The sequence below is a fragment of the Odocoileus virginianus genome, chromosome 4 (assembly GCF_023699985.2).
Source record: "Odocoileus virginianus isolate 20LAN1187 ecotype Illinois chromosome 4, Ovbor_1.2, whole genome shotgun sequence".
NCBI lineage: Eukaryota > Metazoa > Chordata > Mammalia > Artiodactyla > Cervidae > Odocoileus > Odocoileus virginianus.
Genome location: NC_069677.1, coordinates 23796236 through 23815730, shown reverse-complemented (window position 1 = coordinate 23815730; position 19495 = coordinate 23796236). Strand labels below are relative to the sequence as shown.

General features: G+C 37.9%; 1 protein-coding gene across 2 annotated transcripts in view; it reads left to right on the top strand.

Moving 5' to 3' along the window:
* MAP3K13 (mitogen-activated protein kinase kinase kinase 13) overlaps window positions 1–19495 on the top strand; it is a 152636-nt gene that overhangs the window by 29865 nt on the left and 103276 nt on the right. Inside the window, exon 1 of one of the 2 annotated variants that reach the window (XM_020870678.2) lies at window positions 1057–1162. The exons of the other annotated variant lie outside the window; for it this stretch is intronic. The gene's annotated coding sequence lies outside the window, so the exon portion shown is untranslated. Of the gene's footprint in view, window positions 1–1056; window positions 1163–19495 lie in introns of those variants that run through there. 2 annotated transcript variants of the gene reach the window in all.

Below are 19495 nucleotides of genomic sequence, written 5' to 3'. Positions count from 1 at the left end.
TCTAGAGAGGAACATGTTTCCTCTGACCTTTTCCGGCTTCTATCAGCCCCCTTCCTCCATCTTCAAAGCCAGCAAGAGCAAGCAAGCCCTCACATTGCCTCTCTCTTACCAAAGCTGGGAAAAATTGGACATATCCAGATAATCTCCCTGTCTCAAAGTTCTTAACCTTAATTGCATCTACAGAGTCCCTTGGCTGTGTAAGGTAACAGATTCCAGTGATTAGGGAATGAACATCTGTGGAGGAGGTCATTATTTTGCCTACCACAGTGCTTATTGCAGAGGATCACCAAAATAGTGAAGGGGCCAAATTAGGTACAAGAATTAGACTAAGAAGAATTGAAGATGATCCCAAGTATATTGCTTAGGAAAGAATAAGATAATGTTTATAAAGTGATTCGTGTAGTTAAATACATAGTAAATGGCTTTTGCTCCAAAGGCTAATGCTACAAATTATAGAAATATAGTAGCTCAGAGGGAAAGAAGCTTAGGGATGTGGAAAGGGATGATGCAGCATAATATTTTATCTTGTGAAGAACAGAATTTGGTGGGGGCGGGGGAGGGTGGTCTAAGTTCTCTCTTTACATTAGATCAGCAAATGGTTTCAATGTCAGAAAGCACTACATTTAATAAGAACTCTCTGTTGTTTCCCAACTAGTGAAAGAGCTGGGGTGAATGGAGGTGACAGGAAACTATAATAGAAAAGCAACTTTCTGGCCTCTTTCTGCCGTGATAGTACAATGTATGCACTCTGAGGAGGCGGGAGAATTTTTATGAAGCAAGATTTTTGAATCCCAGAGGATTATTGTGTTGGTTGGTTGGTTTGGTTTTTCTAGGAACGCAGGAAAATTCCCTCTGAAACCAAAACCCAGCCATCAGAGATTAGGAGACTCTTCAGGCTTTCTCTGTAATCTTCCATAAATTTCCCTCTTTAAACATGTCCAGGTAAACCTCTGAGAAGTTGCTGATAGGTGGTTATCAAGCAGAAGTTTAATGAACAAACCCTCCCACGTTGTTGGGTGGTAGCTTCCAAGGCCATGGTAAATGTGTATCAGTGTGAACCTGATCCAGAACCAGCCAGGAAGGGAACAAAGTTTAGTCTGTGAGGAAGCAGGCAGCTGCTGGTAGTTTCAAGCTGTCTGATCCGACTTCAGGTTGCTGCAGTGTAAGTACTTTTTTAAAATATTTTGATATTTGAATATGAAAGCATCATGGAAACAATTTCTAAGATTAAGGTACTAAATCTTGTATACTAGACCTACTTGCAAGAAAGTTTCAGCATTTCACAATAGTTTTATTTTTTATTTTTATTTTTTTAAGAAAAGAAAAATCCTAAAGTCTTTCAGCAAGTGTTCTGCTAACACAGGTCCTCCTGCTTGCATGAGATGACTTTTAATGTCTTGTCTTTGAGTTAAGATGCTTATGGTCAGAAAGTAAAAGTGATGGAATATATATCTGGTGCCCAAAGATTGATTATGTCCAAGTAGTGCTGAAATTTCTCCCTGATATTCTTTCTGGTTGCTTTCTCTTTAGTTTATGCTCTAGTTACGAGATTATGTTAGCAAATATTTAGTAGTCTCTCAGGTAATTAAACTGGAGCTTTTGATGTTCAAAGAAATCAAATGAATGAGAACTAAGTAGGACTAACATGATTTAATCAGATGTTGGGATCCTAGATTGAAGAGCAACAGAGTGTATTTTCAAAGAGGAGGAACTTTGTGAAATGGATGGAAATGGCAAGCAGTCTTAGAAATTTGTTGCAACTTCAGAGAAATATGTTTTTAAGACTTTGACATATGTACTAATTTTCCAGACTAAATTCCCCAGAGTGTCCTATGTAAAATAAATTTCATATATGAAGTTAAAATTGTTGCAGTTCAGCTGTTGTCGTTCTGCTTTGGTACTAGGATTCCAGGAACTACGCATTGTTATACAAACATCGACTCTATTGAGTGCAGCTCATGAGAGTGTTAAGGTTGCATTTAGTGCTGGAAAGGTTGTTATTTTCTATTTCCCTTTTGCCACAATGTATTTGAAAAAAAAAATCCTGGTATTGGACAATGGTATAACTTTGAACAGAGAAACAAATTTTGATGAGGTTAATGTATTATATAAGTTATAAAGGCTGGCTGTGGGCCAGGAGCCTTTCAAATCATTCAGGAAGTACTGATTGTTTATGTGGAAGTACTCTGGGTTTCCCCTTTGCTCTCGCTTCACCTCAGACCTCAGGGACATTCAGTTTATTTCTCTAGTCTGCCTTATTCCTATTGGACTTGAGTGAGAGCCCACTGGTAGTATTGGGCCCCAGCTGACCCTTGGTGGAATAGAAGCCCAAGACACACTGTCCTAAGCAGGTTCTAGGACTGTAATAAAGTGAGGCCTTGGTTCATCCTGTAGTCTGCTAACTGCAATGATTCTAGGTTCCTGAACTGATTAAAACTTTGCCAACTCAATAGCTATTGCTGGACGGGTTACTTATTTATCTATCAGTTCATGGCCGGGGAGGGGGTTGGGTGTCCTGGAAGAGAAGCCAGTATGGCAGGTGACACTCTTACCAGGGAAGCAACTGTTTACTGACTGTATTTGAAGTATTTCAGTCCTTTAACCACCTGGAGGAACACACAGGTGTGCCCAGCCTTAATCTTAACCAAGATACGGTCTGGTTTTTTAAGACCTCCAGTAGCTGTCTCTAACACCCAGACCATTGCACATGCCCCATGAAGCCTGTATGATCTGCTTTCTGACCACCTGTTGAACATCATTGCCTACTTCATTCACTTCACAAAGTTTGCTCCAGCTACATCAATGTTTTGCTGTTTCTAGAACACATCAAGCGTGTTCCTGCCCCAGGGCTTCTGCTGCCCTGCCTGGAAAGCTTTCCCCTGCATTATTTCTGCCTTCCTTTCATCAGGTCTCTACTCAGATACCTCCTCCTCAGAGGCACCACCACCTCACTTCCATTACATTGCTTCTTTTTCCTTCATCCTGATTTACTTTTCTTAAATAGCTACCTGGCATAATTTATCAGTAAATTATATAGTCTTTTGCACTAGAATATAAGTTCTATGAGGGGTAAGAACTACATCTTGTTCAGTGCTATATTGCCAATGCCCCAAATATATACTTGGTAAACATTTGTTTTATGAATAATTTAATGTCAGTTGGTACCACTAAAATTTACTTCTAAGCATAGGAGCTCCACTCCGGTATTCTTGCTGGAGAATCCCATGGACAGAGGAGCCTAGGGACTACAGTTCAAGTCAAGTGAAGTCGCTCGGTCGTGTCTGACTCTTTGCGACCCCATGGACTATAGCCTACCATACTCCTCCATCCATGGGATTTTCCACACAAGAATACTGGAGTGGGTTGCCATTTCCTTGGAGTTGCAAAGTCAGACATGAGTGAGCAACTAAACACGCACACACACACACAGGAATCTTCATTGAATTTTTTGAATAGGTGATATATTCACATGATTCCAAGACCAAAGCATATTAAAAAGTTATATTGAAATCTTTCCACCCCAGTCCCCTATCCATTCAGTTCCCATTCAGACCCCCAAATCACTATTATTATTTTTATTACTATTACTATATTTTATTATTATCCTTTTCCTATATCTAGAGTTTCTTTATATATCAAGAAATTATAAAATTATAGATTCCTACTTTCCTCCTTTTTACATATACTATTATATATACTGTTAATTTTTTCACTTATATGTTGTACCTCTTTTCATATCAGTACATGATAAGCATTCTCATTTTAAAATAACTATTTAGTCGACTTAGTGACTAAACAACAACGACAAAGCAATCATCCAGTAACGGGCATTTTGGTTATTTCCAGTATTTTTCTTTTGTAAACAATGCTGAAATTCAAAATCTTGTGACTGTATCATCCCATATATTCTTACAGTATATGTGAATGATTAAATTCATCAGAGTAGAAATGCTAGATCAAAAGATGTCGTGGCTATTGCCTAATTGCACTCCATAGGGATTGTTTCAATTTGTACTCCCCCAGCAACAAACATATAAGAGAGTACTATCAGACTTTCAGATTTTTGCCAATCTGATAACTTAAAAACTGGTTTCAACATAGTTGTTTTTTTTTAAGAATTCATAATAAAATTTGTGTTAAAGTTTTAAAAACAATTTAAAAATTTTAAATTGTGATTTAAAAAAATGTAACATTTATCATCGTGACCATTGTTAAGTGTACAAATCATTAGTTTTAAGTACTTTAACACTGTTATGAAACAAATCTCTAGAACTTTTTCATCTTGTAAAACTGAAACTCTTTACCTATTAAATGGCAACTCTCCATTTTCCTCTCCCTCATTTCCTAACAGCCACCATTCTACTTTCTGTTTCTGTGAATCTGACTAGCATAGATACTTTGTATAAGTGGAATCATACAGCTTTTTTGTCTTTTTCAATTTAATTTTTAGTTGGAGGGTAATTGCAGTGTTGTGATGGTTTCTGCTGTAGATCAACATGAATCAGCCAAAGGTATACATATGTCCTCTCCCTCCTGAACCTTGCTCCCACCTCCCTCCCCATCTCACCCCTCTGGTTGTCACAGAGCACCAGCTTTGGGTTCCCTGCCTCCTATAGCAAATTCCCACTGTCTATTTTACAGATAGTAACAGTTTTTGTTTTTTTGTGAGTCTTGTTTCACTTAGCATAAAGTGTTCAAAGTTCATCCATGTTGTAGCAAATAACAAGATTTCCTTTCTTTTTAAGGCTGAATAATGTTCCATTGTGTTGTAGATATCACATTTTGTTTATTCATCTATAGATAAACCCAAAACTGGGATTGCTGGATCATATGGTAATTCTATTTTCATTTCTTGAGAAACCACTATTCAGTTTTCATAGTGGCTGTACCATTTAACATAGTTTTAATTTTCATTTCTCTCATTTTGAGTAGGGTTGAGTATCTTTTCATGTTCAAAAGAAACTGCCTTTGTGTGTGTGTGTGTGTGAACTGTTTATATATTTGTCCTTAGTAGGATTTTTTTCTATTATTAATTTGAAAATATTTTTTGCTTTTGTGCCTCTGAGTTTTCCAAATTTAGAAGCTACTCATAAGTAGGTAGAAGTAGTCATAAATACAGGTTTGGAGTAAGAGTGCCTAGATTTGAACTCTAGATCTGTTGATGTGTGTTTGTGTGTGTGTGTTATTCTGTCAGTCGTGTCTGACTCTTTACAACCCCATGGATTCCTCTGTCCTGCCTGCCAGGTTCCTCTGTCCGTGGAATCTCCAGGTAAGAATACTGGAGTGGGTTGCCATTCCCTTTTTCAAGGTCTGTTGATAGATGTGCAATATTGATTGGGCAAGTTACTGAACATTTCTGGGCCTTGGTTTTCTTATCTGTAAAATAGGAATAAAATTGAGTTGTTGTGAAAGTTAAATGAGATGATTTATGTTATGTGCTTAGTATAGGGCCACTGTGATAAGGCAAGGAAAAGAAATAAAAGGCCAAATTTCAGAAAGGAGGCAAAATTGTCATGATTCACATACAGAAAGATTGTATACATAGAAAGTCTTATGGAAGCTATAAAAATGATTTCAACTAATTAAAGAATTTAACTAGGCCACAGGTTATAATCAATATAAAAATTGCATTTGAAATTATTAGAGCCGCTAAAACATTTTAAATGAAAATATCACCATTAAACTACCAAACACATAGAAATAAATATTTAAAAGAACACAAGACATCTATACTGAGAACTACAAAACATTGCTGAGAAAAACTAAAGATCAAAATTGAAAGTCCAATATATATATACAGTTAACCCTTGAACAATGTAGGCATCAGTGGGGCTGATGACCCTTGTGCAGTTGAACATCTACATGTAATATGTAGTCAGCCCTCCACATACACAATTCATCCCTCTGAGTTCCAAATCTGAAGATTCAACCAACCTCAGATCATGTAGTACTGTTGCATTTACTACTGAAAAAAAACCTCAAGTATAAATGGATCCGCTCACTTCAAACCTGTGTCGTTCAAGGGTAAACCGTACCATGATCATGGATTATAGAACTCAGAACTGTTGAGATGCCAATATCCTCCTGAAATTGATCTATAGAGTCAATGAAATCTCTGTCAGAATTCTAGCAGGCACTGTCAAGCCGATTCTAAAATATATTTGGAAATGCAATGGATATAGAAGAGCTAAAAAAAAAAAAACAAGGTGAGAGATTTATAATATGTGATTCAAGACTTAAAAGTTACAGTTAATCAAGTGTTACCCTAAGAATAGATGAATAATATCAATGGAACAGAATAAGCAATCCAGAAATAGGTCACGTGTATATGACCAATTGATTTTTTATCAAGGTGGCAAGTAAATTAAATGGGAAAAGGATAGTCTTTCTGAACATGTTGCTGGTTGAAGTGGATTTGATTCATATCTTCACACCCTCTACATCTTTCTTACTTTATACACAAAAATTAGATAGATATGGACCATAGATCTAAATACAAAGCTCAGAACCAAAAACTAGGAAAAACAAAGAAAAGTATATTTGCAGCCTTGGAGTATGCAAAGATTTCTTTAGCAGGACACTAAAAGCATTAATCATAAAAGTACATTGAATAAAATTAAAAGAGCTTATGTTCTTACTGCAAGATTTCTCAGGACTTTTATTAAAATTTCTAGTAAGAAGGTCATGCAGCATTTCTCAGCGTGTTTGACCACAGAAGCCTTTTTTCATCTAAAGCATTGAACTAAAATACAGGAGTGAGTATGGCATAGAATATACTTGAAGTATTGCTTTGGTCCTCTCCTCAAGACATACTATTTTTGAGAGTTGTAATAAGTTAATGATCATTTTCTCCCTCTTTGATGTGAATTACTGTAATTTCATCCATTTCAACATAGTAAAGAAAACCCTTCTATTAAAAAAAAAAAAAAGAAAGAAAACCCTTCTGCCAAAAGAGCTGTGATCACTTCTCATCCCATATCGACTATTCAGCCAGCCAACTGTTACTACTAGTAGGATTTTGGGCTAGTCTCACTCACATTAGACTGAAATTCACTATAGTAAGAGGAATAAAGGGTGACTGAGGGTACTAAGCATTTTGTATTCTGCCTGCTGCTGGTCCCATATGCTTGTTTGGCCTGCTCTGCCCTGCTAACTCATTGCCTGGCAAACTCCAAGTTGTTAAGCCTTTGCTTCTCTCAAAGGCTTAGGCGTTGGTAAACTCCTATAGTAATCCCAGTTCCTAATTGCTTGAAGGTTTTTTTCCTCCATGGAATTCCTAGTCTCTGACTCATAGTTCACTGTCCTAATCACATTCCTCTTCCTGCTGTTTCTGCCTGTGAACTGATTTTAATAGAATATGGATTATCACCTAAGAAGTAGGAGAAGAACCAAAAGAGAAAGTAGAAGGAGATCAAACTCAAGTTTTAATTAAACCATAATTTGCCTGAAGGCTCTGTTCAGGGAAAGAGATCTTAGGAAGAAGTCAAAATAATGTTGTGACATCAGTTGAAATATATATATGAAAGTTTAAAGAAGTAGCCCTATAATGTCTTTGAATTATATTTTAAAAATTGACTACTAAAAAAAAGGAAAAAAAATTGACTACTATAGTATATATTAATTTATCCTGAAAACAGAAAACTCATAGCCAGATATGGAAATGTTATCTATGACATCAGAATAGAGCTTGCTAGAAGGACTGTATATGACTAGGCGTTGAAGTGTTAGTTGTTCAGTCATGTCTGACTCTTTGAGACCCCATGGACTGCGCGCAGCCCACCAGGCTCCTCTGTCCATGGGATTTCCCAGGCAAGAATACTGAAGTGAGTTGCCATTTCCTTCTCCAGAGAATCTTCCCAACCCAGGGATCAAACATGGGTCTCCTGCTCTGCAGGTGGATTCTTTACCATCTGAGCCACCACGGAAGCTGTAACTAAAATTAAGAAGCTTTAATTTTAGGTATGACATTAAACTGTTTTTTTGGTAGTAAATAAATATATTCTTGTAAAGAAAGAAATCATTGCCCTGACCCTCATTTTGCAGAAGAAAAAATATATACACATAAAATATATATTTGTGTGTGTACATTCATGTATATGTACACACACATGTATACACACATACCAGGCTCTGTCACAGATACTTTTCTTGCATGCTGTCTCATTTAATCAGCTCTGTTCATGTCTCAACTTCCTCATCTGGAAGTGAGGTGATAATATCTCACTCTGCCTTCCTCACAGAATAACAAATATAATCATAACAAGATAATAAAATATACTACTTCAAGCATTACTCAAGAATTTAAGGACTAAATCTTGAATGCCATGTTGTGAGATGTTTACCAGTGTTTCCATAGTAAAATGGTGTGATGGATCCTGGTAAAATTCATTTCAGAATACATTTGCAATACAAACTTGGCAGCAACAATTTGCACAGCTTGTTCCACAGACATCAAAGAAATGATGGAACACCTGCAAAGTATAGAACAACCTTTTTTCTACTTCTCAATAAACACAACACAAAGTAAACACGCCCTCTGCAGTACTTTATGACACACCTCATCAAAAAACTGGCAAGGGAGATATATACTTGGGCAAATGCTTGGACATAGGATAACATCATAGATGATAGAAGAATTTTACATTAGAAATTGAAAACCAGATTTTAGTCTGTGTAATAACAGTATAAACAAAAAGGTGAGCCTTACCTCAGAAGGCACCTAGGGATCTTGGGGAGTTAAATGGAACAATGCTTATATAACTACTGCTTATTAACCTGGACCTGGGAGCTGAAAGAAACTTGATCTCTTTCTAGCAGCCTGATCCTTCAGAATGGAAGTTTTAAAAGCTTCTGAACCCCACCTCTAGACTGTCTTTCCATTGACCTGAAAAACTTTCATAATTTAATAAGATAATGGAGATAGGGGCCACAGTGCCTGCCAAGTGTCTAGGAAACTACAAGTTTTCCTCTTTAAAGTTCCCTAAAATGTCTAGGGGATCATAAACCAGGAAATGAACCCATCAAAGAAAGACCATAAAAAGTTACTAATTGAAAAACTGAAAAATGTTGCCTTATAATCACTTATCTGGAAAATGATTAGACAATAAGGTCCATAGGAACAAACATGAAAAACATAGTGGTTTATATGGCTGCTTTGAGAAGCTGTGAAGGAAAAAATAATTTTGCCAGAACTTTTTCCAGTTGAAAGTTTCAATAATAAAGTTTTCACATAATACTCTAAAAAATCACATAAGATACCTGTTAACAGCAATAAGTGCAAATGGGAAATGACGAATCTATAAGTGGGTATTAATAGTTCTGGTTCATGGAATAAAGAACAGAAAACATTACATACATACAGAAAACCTTACATACTGGTAGAGAAGTTACCTGTGCTCAATAGAAAGACCTTTATGCCCATCTAATGAATTCTTACATGTTTAGATTTATGTTTTATTTCTAGAATTTCCTTCTTACTGTTTTTTTATACTTTCCATCTCTGTGATAAAATTTCTTTTTTTTTTAGGATTCCATATATAAGTGATAACATGCACTAATTGTCTTTCTCCAATTTCACTAAGCATAATACTCTCTAGGTCCATTTGTATGGTTGCAAACGGCAGAATTTCCTTCTTTCTTATGACTAATATTCCGTTGTGTATATATATACCATATCTTTATCCATTCATCTGTTGAAGAACATAGATTACATCCATATCTTGGTTAATAATGCTACTATGAACATTGGAGTATATGTATCTTTTCAAAATAGTGTTTTTGTTTTTTTCATATACCTACTTAGTAGTGGAAATGCTGGATCTTTTGACAATTCTATTTTTAGTTTTTTGAGGAGCCTCCATACTGTTCCAGAGTGGCCACACCAATTCACAATCCTACCAACAGTGTACAGAGATTCTCTTTTCTGTGTATCCTCACTAGCATTAGTTATTTGTGGTGGTTTTGGTGATTCTGACAGGTGTGAAGTGAACAGGAATTTTTAAAAAGTATTTATTGATACATAAAAGTACTTCTTTTATTGATGTCACCAATTTAATTTGTATATGGTCAGTGAACATACTCTTTTTTTTTTCATTTATTTTTATTAGTTGGAGGCTCATTACTTTACATCATTGCAGTGGTTTTTGTCATACATTGAAATGAATTAGCCATGGATTTACATGTATTCCCCATCCCGGTCCCCCCTCCCACCTCCCTCTCCACCCGATCCCTCTGGGTCTTTCCAGTGCACCAGGCCTGAGCACTTGTCTCATGCACCCAACCTGGGCTGGTGATCTGTTTCACCCTAGATAACATACATGTTTCGATGCTGTTCTCTTGAAACATCCCACCCTCGCCTTCTCCCAGAGTCCACAAGTCTGTTCTATACATCTGAGTCTCTTTTTCTGTTTTGCATATAGGGTTATCGTTACCATCTTTCTAAATTCCATATATATGTGTTAGTATACTGTAATGGTCTTTATCTTTCTGGCTTACTTCGCTCTGTATGATGGGCTCCAGTTTCATCCATCTCATTAGAACTGATTCAAATGAATTCTTTTTAATGACTGAATAATATTCCATGGTGTATATGTACCACAGCTTCCTCATCCATTCGTCTGCTGATGGGCATCTAGGTTGCTTCCATGTCCTGGCTATTATAAACAGTGCTGCGATGAACATTGGGGTGCACGTGTCTCTTTCAGATCTGGTTTCCTCGGTGTGTATGCCCAGAAGTGGGATTGCTGGGTCATATGGCAGTTCTATTTCCAGCTTTTTAAGAAATCTCCACACTGTTTTCCATAGTGGCTGTACTAATTTGCATTCCCACCAACAGTGTAAGAAGGTTCCCTTTTCTCCACACCCTCTCCAGCATTTGAACACACTCTTTTAAGATTTCAGTCTGGAAATAATATTATTGAGAAACACTTTAAGGTTCAGAATAAGGTCTTTGTTGGTATAGCTATCTTTTCACTTATGTTTTCTGCAGTTGCTAAGTGCAGTGTTCCATGAGGTTGGGCAAGATGGTTGGTAATACTGTTTAAATCTATCTGCTGATAGGTTTCTTTTGTCTACTTCTATAACTATCTATTACTGAGAAAGGAGTGTTAAAATCTCTGATTGTGGATTTACCTATTTCATTAGTTCTGTCATCCCATGCTTTGAAGCTCTGATGTTGAGTATATCCACATTGAGGATTATTATGTCTTCTTGATGAAGTGGTCCTCTTAATAATATTAACTCTCCCTCTTTATCTCTGCTAATGCTCCTTGTCTTGAAGTCTACTTTATCTGATAATAGTCACATCAGCTTTTTTATGCTTAGTATTTGAATGGTATATCATTCCCTCCTTTTACTTTCAAACTGTCCGTCTTTTAATGTTTGAGCTGTATTTCTTAGAAATAACGTACAATTGAATCTTCCTTTTTGTAAGTCCAGCCTTGGTCTCTACCGTCTGGTTCATCTGCATTTACTGTAGTTTCTGATACGGTTGCACTTAGTTGTTGTGTTTAGTTTTCTGTTTATCCCATCCAGGCTTTGTGTTTCCTCATATTCTTCCTTTGATTGATTGATTGATTGATTTTAGTTTAATCAAATGTTTGCTAGTATTCTATTTCATCTTATGACTCCCTAGCTGTATCTTTTCAATATTTTTTAGCACTCCATCTAGCTATTTTAATATATATCCTTAAATGATCACTTTCTATATATTAGCGTTGTATCATTTCTTATAAAATGTAAAATCTGTGGATATGAAACAAGGACTTCTGAAGGGATATTTTAGAAATCTTAAAGAACAAGTAGAAATGAGGAAGAGGTGATAGGGCACTCTAGGGAGAGCAATAGCAGGGTCATGTAGACTAGTAAGAGAACAAGCCATTCACTCCGACTGGAGCCTAGAGCTCAGTGGCAGGAGCTGAGGATGGAGAACCCAGTAGGGGACACTCTCGAGTGTTGTGGTGGGTTGGATAGTGTTCCCCTGGAGTTCATATTCACCTAGAACCTCAGAATATGACTTTATTTGGAAATAGACTGTAGTTACTGGCATTAATACGAGGTCATTCTGGATAAGAGGTCCTTGTTCTAAATCCAATGAGTAGTATCCTTATAAGAGGAGAGGACGCAGAGATACACACAGGGAAGAGGCCATGTGATGACAGAAGTAGAGACTGGAGTAAACAACTACCAGCCAAGGAACCCCGGGGATTGCTCGGGGCCACCTAAAGTTAGCAAGAGGCAAGCTTCTTCCTTAGAGCCTTCAAGGGACCACGGCCCTGCTGACACCTTGATTTTGAACGTCTGGTCTCAGAAACTGTGAGAGAGTAAATTTCTGTTGTTTATGCCTCCCAGTTTGTATAATTTGTTACAGCAGACCTAAGAAACAAATGCAATATTTAACCCATATTCTGCTTACTGTGCATTAAGCCCATTGTTTTGGTCTCTTCTCATCCGGTGGCCGGAGTGTTGGAGCTTCACTTTGGCATCAGTCCTTCCGGTTGGTATTCAGGGTTGATTTCCTTTGGGGTTGGCTGGTTTGATCTCCTTGCTGTCCGGGGGACTCTCAGGAGTGTCTCCCGGCACCATAGTTCGGGGGCATCTATTCTTCAGTGTTCGGCCTTCTTTGTGGTCGGCTCTCACATTCCTGCATGGCTACTGGTAGGGTCGTAGCTTTGACTATACGGACCTTTGTCGGCTAAGTGATGACTCTGCCTTTTAATACACCATCTGGGTTTGTGGTAGCTTTACTTCCAAGGAGCAAGTGTCTTTTAACTTCATGACTGCAATCATGAAATGTAATATATGTATATTAAATTATTTAATCCTTACAACCAGTAGAAGAAAGACCCTTTCAGTGTGCCTTAAGGTACACAAGACGAATCCATGGAAAATTTCTCCAACTGTCGTTGGAAAAATCTGTACCAAATCCTTGACAGAATTCTGGACATTTCTTCTCGATGATTATCCTAGCTGAGCACAGAGTGAAATTAGGAAAACAAACAAACAAACAAAAAAGATAGGTCCAGAAATTCTTTTATTCTTCCCTTTAAGAGAGAGAGCCTAATTCTTCTCCCCCTGAGTGTGGGTTGGGTCCTGATGACTTGCTTCTAATGAAAGATTAAAGGGAAAATGAGGGCATGCAGATTTGGACACCAAGTCAGGGGTTAGCAAACTATAGATGTCGGTCCGCCACCTGTTGTTATGAATCAAGTTGTATTGGAACGAGTATCCCCATTGGTTTACATTGTATGTACCTGCTTTGCACTGAAATGACTGAGGTAAGCAATACAGACCCTATGGCGTGTAGCCTAAGGTAGTTATTATTTAGCTCTTTCAGAAAGTTTGTTAATCCCTGAGCTGGGTCACAAAAAGCACTGCAGCTTTTTGCCTGCTCTTGATAACTTGCTTTGGGGGAAGCCATCTGCCTTGTCACGGGCAAATTCCTGTTGTTAAGGAACTGAGGCCTCTTACAAACATCTATAAACAGTCTTGGAAGTACAGTTGACCCTCGAAAAATGTGGGAGAGAGGGTGGTTCAAAAATCTACCTGTAACTTAACTTACAGGCAGCCCTCTGTAGTTATCGCTATGGTTTCACACCTAGAGATCCAACCAGCCTCAGATTGCGTATTACTGTAATATTTTTTTAAAGCCACAAGTAGTTTTTAAAAAGGCACACGTAAGTGGACCCACACAGCTCAAACCCATGCTGTTCAAGGGTCAACTTTAGTTCCTCAAGCCCCAGGCAAGCTTTCAGGTGACTGCATCCCGGTCAACAACTTCACCGAAACTTCCTGAGAAACCCTGAGCTGGAACCACCCACCAGGCTGCTCCCAGATCCCTGCCCTTCAGAAACTAAGTGAGATAATAAGGGTTTGTTGTTTTAAGCTGCTCAGTTTGGAGCAATGTGTTACGCTGCAATACATAACCAATTCACTCAACCTCCCCTGCTGCAGTTTTCCATGATGCCTATGAGCTGCGCTGCGTGTCTTATCTATGCCTCTGGCTTTGCTGTTTTAGAAACACTGGGGGAAAAGACCTTTATATAAAGAAACTCCCAGATGACATGGATAAGATTTAGGAAACAAAAGATATTGGAAGACAAGGGCTCTATTTTATATTTTTCATAATTCTCCTTACTAATACAGTACTATGAGTGATTCAGTTCAGCTCAGTCACTCAGTCATGTCCGACTCTTTGCGACTCCATGGACTGCAGCATGCCAGGCTTTCCTGTCCACCACCAACTCCCAGAGCTTGCTTAAACTCACATCCATTGAATCAGTGATGTCATCCAACCATCTCACCCTGTGTCGTTCCCTTCTCCTCCTGCCTTCAATCTTTCCCAGCATCAGGGTCTTTTCCAATGAGTCAGTTCTTTGCATCAGGTGGCCACAGTATTGGAGTTTCAGCTGCAGCATCAGTCCTTCCAATAAATACTCAGGACTGATTTCCTTTAGAATTGACTGGTTTGATCTTGCAGTCCAAGGGACTCTCAAGAGTCTTCTCCAACACCACAGTGCAAAAGCATCAATTCTTCTTTTTTCTTTAAAAGCATCAATTCTTAAGTGCTCAGCTTCCTTTATAGTCCAACTCTCATATCCATACATGACTACTGGAAAAACCATAGCTTTGACTAGACAGACCTTTGTCAGCCAAGTAATGTCTTCGCTTTTTAATATGCTGTCTAGGTTGGTCATAACTTTTCTTCCAAGGAGCAAACATCTTTTAATTTCATAGCTGCAGTCACCATCTGCAGTGATTTTGAAGTCCAAAAAAATAGTATCTCACTGCTTGCATTGTTTCCCCGTCTATTTGCCATGAAGTGATAGGACCAGATGCCATGATCTTAGTTTTCTGAATGTTGAGCTTTAAGTCAGCTTTTTCACTCTCCTCTTTCACTTTCATCAAGAGGCTCTTCAGTCCCTCTTCACTTTCTGCCATAAGGGTGGTGTCATCTGCATATCTGAGGTTATTGATATTTCTCACGGCAATCTTGATTCCAGCTTGTGCTTCATCCAGCCCAGCATTTCGCTTGATGTACTCTGCATATAAATTAAATAAGCAGGGTGACAATATACAGCCTTGACATACTCCTTTCCCAATTTGGAACCAATCTGTTGTTCCATGTGTGATTGATTACTGCTGCTGAACTTGACTGTGACTAATAAAGTGTTAGGCTTGTAAAGCATGTTTATTTTAGTTATTAGGCAGAATGTTTGCTCTATCATGTTACTATTATTTATATGAAAAGGGGTATTTGAGTATGCCATCATTATCTTTATTGGATGCACCTCAAGAGTTTTAGTTGCTTTTCTTAAATCTTAACCAAGTTGTCTCTAGTTAGGATGGTGCTGAGTTCTGTGGGTGTATTAGTTTTCTACTGATGCATCACAATATTATTTTAGTGGCTTAAAACAACACCCACTTATTATCTCAATTTCAGTGGGTCAAGACTCTGAATGTAGCCTAGTTAGGCCTCCCACTTAGGGTCTTACAAGACTTTAATCAAGGTGTTGGCCAGGTTTGGAGTTTCATCTGAAACTTGCCTGGGTTACTTGTGTGGCTATTGACAGCATTCAATATCTTGGGGTTGTAAAACTGAAAGCCTCAGCTTTCTGTTTTTTTTTTTTTTTTTTTTGAGTTATTATTGCCTATTGTCTAGAGGTGTCCCTCAGCTAACAGAGAGCATCCATACTTCCTTGCCATGTGGGGTTACCCAATATGGCCATTTGCTTCCTCTCAGCTAATGAAGGGAGAAACTCAGGCAAGACATGCAGTATGGTTTTCTATAATATCATCACATCATTATGTGCATGTGATCAGTACCTTCCCCTACCTTTACGGTGTTCTCTTGGTTAGAAGCAAGTCTCACTGTGAGCCAAGGAGAAGCATTAGTAGGTGGGGATCACAGGTGCCTAGTTTCTGCCAGCTCTTGGCATATAGTGTTCTTTCAAGAAGTTTGGTGGTAGAGGACAGGAAAGTGAGTAGATAAGTCAGAGGAAAATTTTGAAAGGAGCAACAGGAACATGTTTATAGGCAAAGGAGAAAGCGTAGCCAATAAGAAGAGACTGAGATGATACATTAATCTGTGCCAAGAGTCTGTTACATAGTAGGTGCTCAATTATATTAGCTGTCTCATACCTCTCCTTACACAGTATCTCATTACATTTTTTTCTTTAAATATATATTATACTACTCTACTGTGTGTCATACATGACAGTAGATACTGTACTAACCAAACTAAATATATCCCTGACCCCTTTGCCTTCGTGCCATCCAGCTTGGAAGCATCATTAGCCATTTCAATAATCACTTCCTTCCAGGCTTACCTCCTCCACCCCTTGTGAATTTTTTGGCCCTTCTTCCTTTGACTATGCCAAGCCAGAGTACTCCCTAAATGGTGTTTTCTGCCGCTGTTTTGATTGTTTTGCCTCCTCAGTTGGGACAAACTGCTGATTGGTGGCCTTGAATTCGTATCTGTTCGAGTTTCCCAAACCTCTTCTGTAACTTATCATCCTGTCTTACTGCCCTTCTCAGTTGACAGTGCTTCCTGTGATAGGAAGTTCTCTCAACTTCCTTTCTACTCATCCCATAATCTTTTATTGCCACCTTCACTTGCCTGTTTTCTTGCACAACAAAATATGTAGATACCACAGGTATCCCTACCTACCTTGTGGTCAATTTCGGTCGTAAACCCTCCCACCTCCTCCCAGCCACGAGCATCCCTCACTGTAATGAAAAGACATACCACCCTCTGTAGCAGAATATATTACAGAATCATTGCCAAGCTATCTGTGCCTTGATGTTTGATATCTCCCCTAAAATTAGAGGGGGGAAAAAAGAAGTTTTTTAAAGTTCAAGTAACTTGAATGTTAAAATAATAGAGTGTATTTATTAAATCAGCAAGTCTTAAAACTTAATTTTGTTCCCAAAGTAATGTACTTCATAGAAAATTTAGAAATTTAGATTAAAAGAGAAGAAACTAAAATTATAACTATCCCTGCATCCAAATAACTATGGTTAGCATTATATTTATTCTTCTAGTCATATATGTGTGTTAGATTACATGGTACCAATTATCATGTTACCTTCCTTATCCATATTTTGTTATGAATATTTTATCTATTTTTATATATCAATACTTTAATATATAGTTTGTAAAGCTTTTAAATATTTTTAATTTTACTTATTTAATAAAACTTCCCTTTATGGGTATTTTATTTTCCCAATGATTTATATTTTAAATAATTACATGATGAAATCTTTATAGCTAGGCCCTTTTTGCAAATTCTTGATTATTTGTTTAGAATAATTCCTTGAAGTTTAATTTTAGATCAAAGAATATCTACATTTAAGCCCACTGATACCTGCTACCAAGTAACTGTACTTCAAAAAGGTTGTAAGAAGTATTTAGCCATCAGCAGTGTGTAAGAGTATCTGTTTTCCCATACCTTTTCCAAGGCAGTATATAAAACAATCTTAGCCACTTTGCAAGGAGAAACTGGTTTTTCATTTTGATTTAATTTGCATTTTTTGATACTGAAGTCACACTTTTCCCTTACTATCCATTTTATATGTTTTTTTGTAAATTGTCTGTTCATGGACTTTTTCTTCTTCCCTTCATCTTATTTGTATGTTTATCTACTCTATTATTTTTTGAACTCACGGTTGTTCAAATTAGTGACAGTGTATTTTGTGTTTTCTGGTAGCTATGAATGGTAGCCTTCCTTTAACACAAAGGACAAACTGATTTTTCTCTTTTAATTTGTTTATTTGGCGGCCTCCATGTCTTAGTTGCGACACGTGGGATCTTCATTGCAGCCTGCCGACTCTCTAGGTGTGGTGCGCAGGCTCAGTTGCTCCGTGGCTTGTGGGTTCTGATTTCCCTGACCAGGAATCAACCCCACATCCTTGCTTTGCAAGGCGAATTCTTAGCCACTGGACCACCAGGGAAATCCCTGTTTTTTCCATGAAAAATAGACTAGAGAAAAATGACATACACATATATGGCACACATATATACATAGGTATATATACAGATATGTGTGTGTGTGTGTGTGTGTCTTTCAAGCATAGCTTGACAAAGCCACTTAGTACGGTTCTGTGTAATTATTGACTTTCTTTATGCAGTATTACCTTATTGATCATCATTCAAGGTTTTGGAATAATTAGTCGTTTAATAAAGTAAAGCATAATGACATTGATCTGTCTACTTGTCTGACTTGTAAATTTTTCCTCAGTAATATTATTGTATTGGATTTTCTCTTTTAAGTTTTCCAAACATTCTTCAAGTTTGCAGTAGGTGGCAGCAACAGAAAGCATTCTTTCATTTGGTTCAAAATGTAATCAGGCATACATAGGGGACAGTATAAATGAACTCACCCTAAATATGAAGAGTTTTATGATAGAGGCTACTCCAGAAATGTAAATTTAGCATGAAATTGGTGAGTATTTCATAGCCCATTTTGGAAGTAAGCTCCAACAAATACTCTTTTTGGGAAATTACATTTTATTTTTCAGTGTTGCAGGGTTTACTTATAGCATGTTTTATTATTTTGGGGAATCTTATTCCCCACCACCTCCTCTTTTTATATTTACAGTGAAAGCTACTCAAGACAACCAGCCTCTCTTCTAGAGGAGTGGCCTTTTCAGTAATGACCCTTTAATACAGAGCCTTGAGTAATTTAACAGACTAAAAATACATGCTAAGAATATGTGGCCTTTTTAGGCAACTGCTTCCATTTTGAGTGGTCTTAGAGCTTCATTGTGCTAATTTTAAAATTCAGGGTCCGTATATGTCTCAAGAGTATATGTAATAATTTTCTTTAGATCATAACAGTTCCCCCCAAGTTGGTTTAGCATCATCTATAGTCCCTTCAGGCTTCCCAGGTGGCGCTAGTGGTAAAGAACCCTCCTGCCAGTGCAGGAGACATAGAGATGTGGGTTCAATCCCTGGGTCAGGAAGATCCCCTGAGGAGGGCATGGCAACACACTCCAGCATTCTTGCCTGGAGAATCCCACGGACAGAGGACCCTTGTGAGGCTACAGAGTCAGGGGTCGCACAGAGTTGAACATTACTAAAGCGACTTAGCACACACGCCTAGCCCATTCATGAGAGGGGCAAGCAACACCACTACAAAGGATCTGGGGACACACCGGCTTTTGTTTCCAAACTACAATGACAGGTGGGTATTCTGCCCCTAGGACAAGAGGGGTGGCTATAAGATAAACCTAGTGGCTGTGAGTTGAAGGGGGAAAAGGTCCACTTGCTACTGTGGTCATTAATGCTTCCTCCTTAGCAAGAGTACAGCTTAGAAAAGAAGGTTTCTGGTGAAGAACAGCTGTTGTTAGCTAGCCAACACAGAAGAGATCTCTAGGCTTTAGAGGTGGTTTTTAAAAGATTAAAGCATTAAAATTTCGCAGGGTAAGGAAAAAGAAGAATTTCATGAGAATTAAAAATTTACTTCGAGCCCTTTGCATGTTTAACTAGGGTCCAACA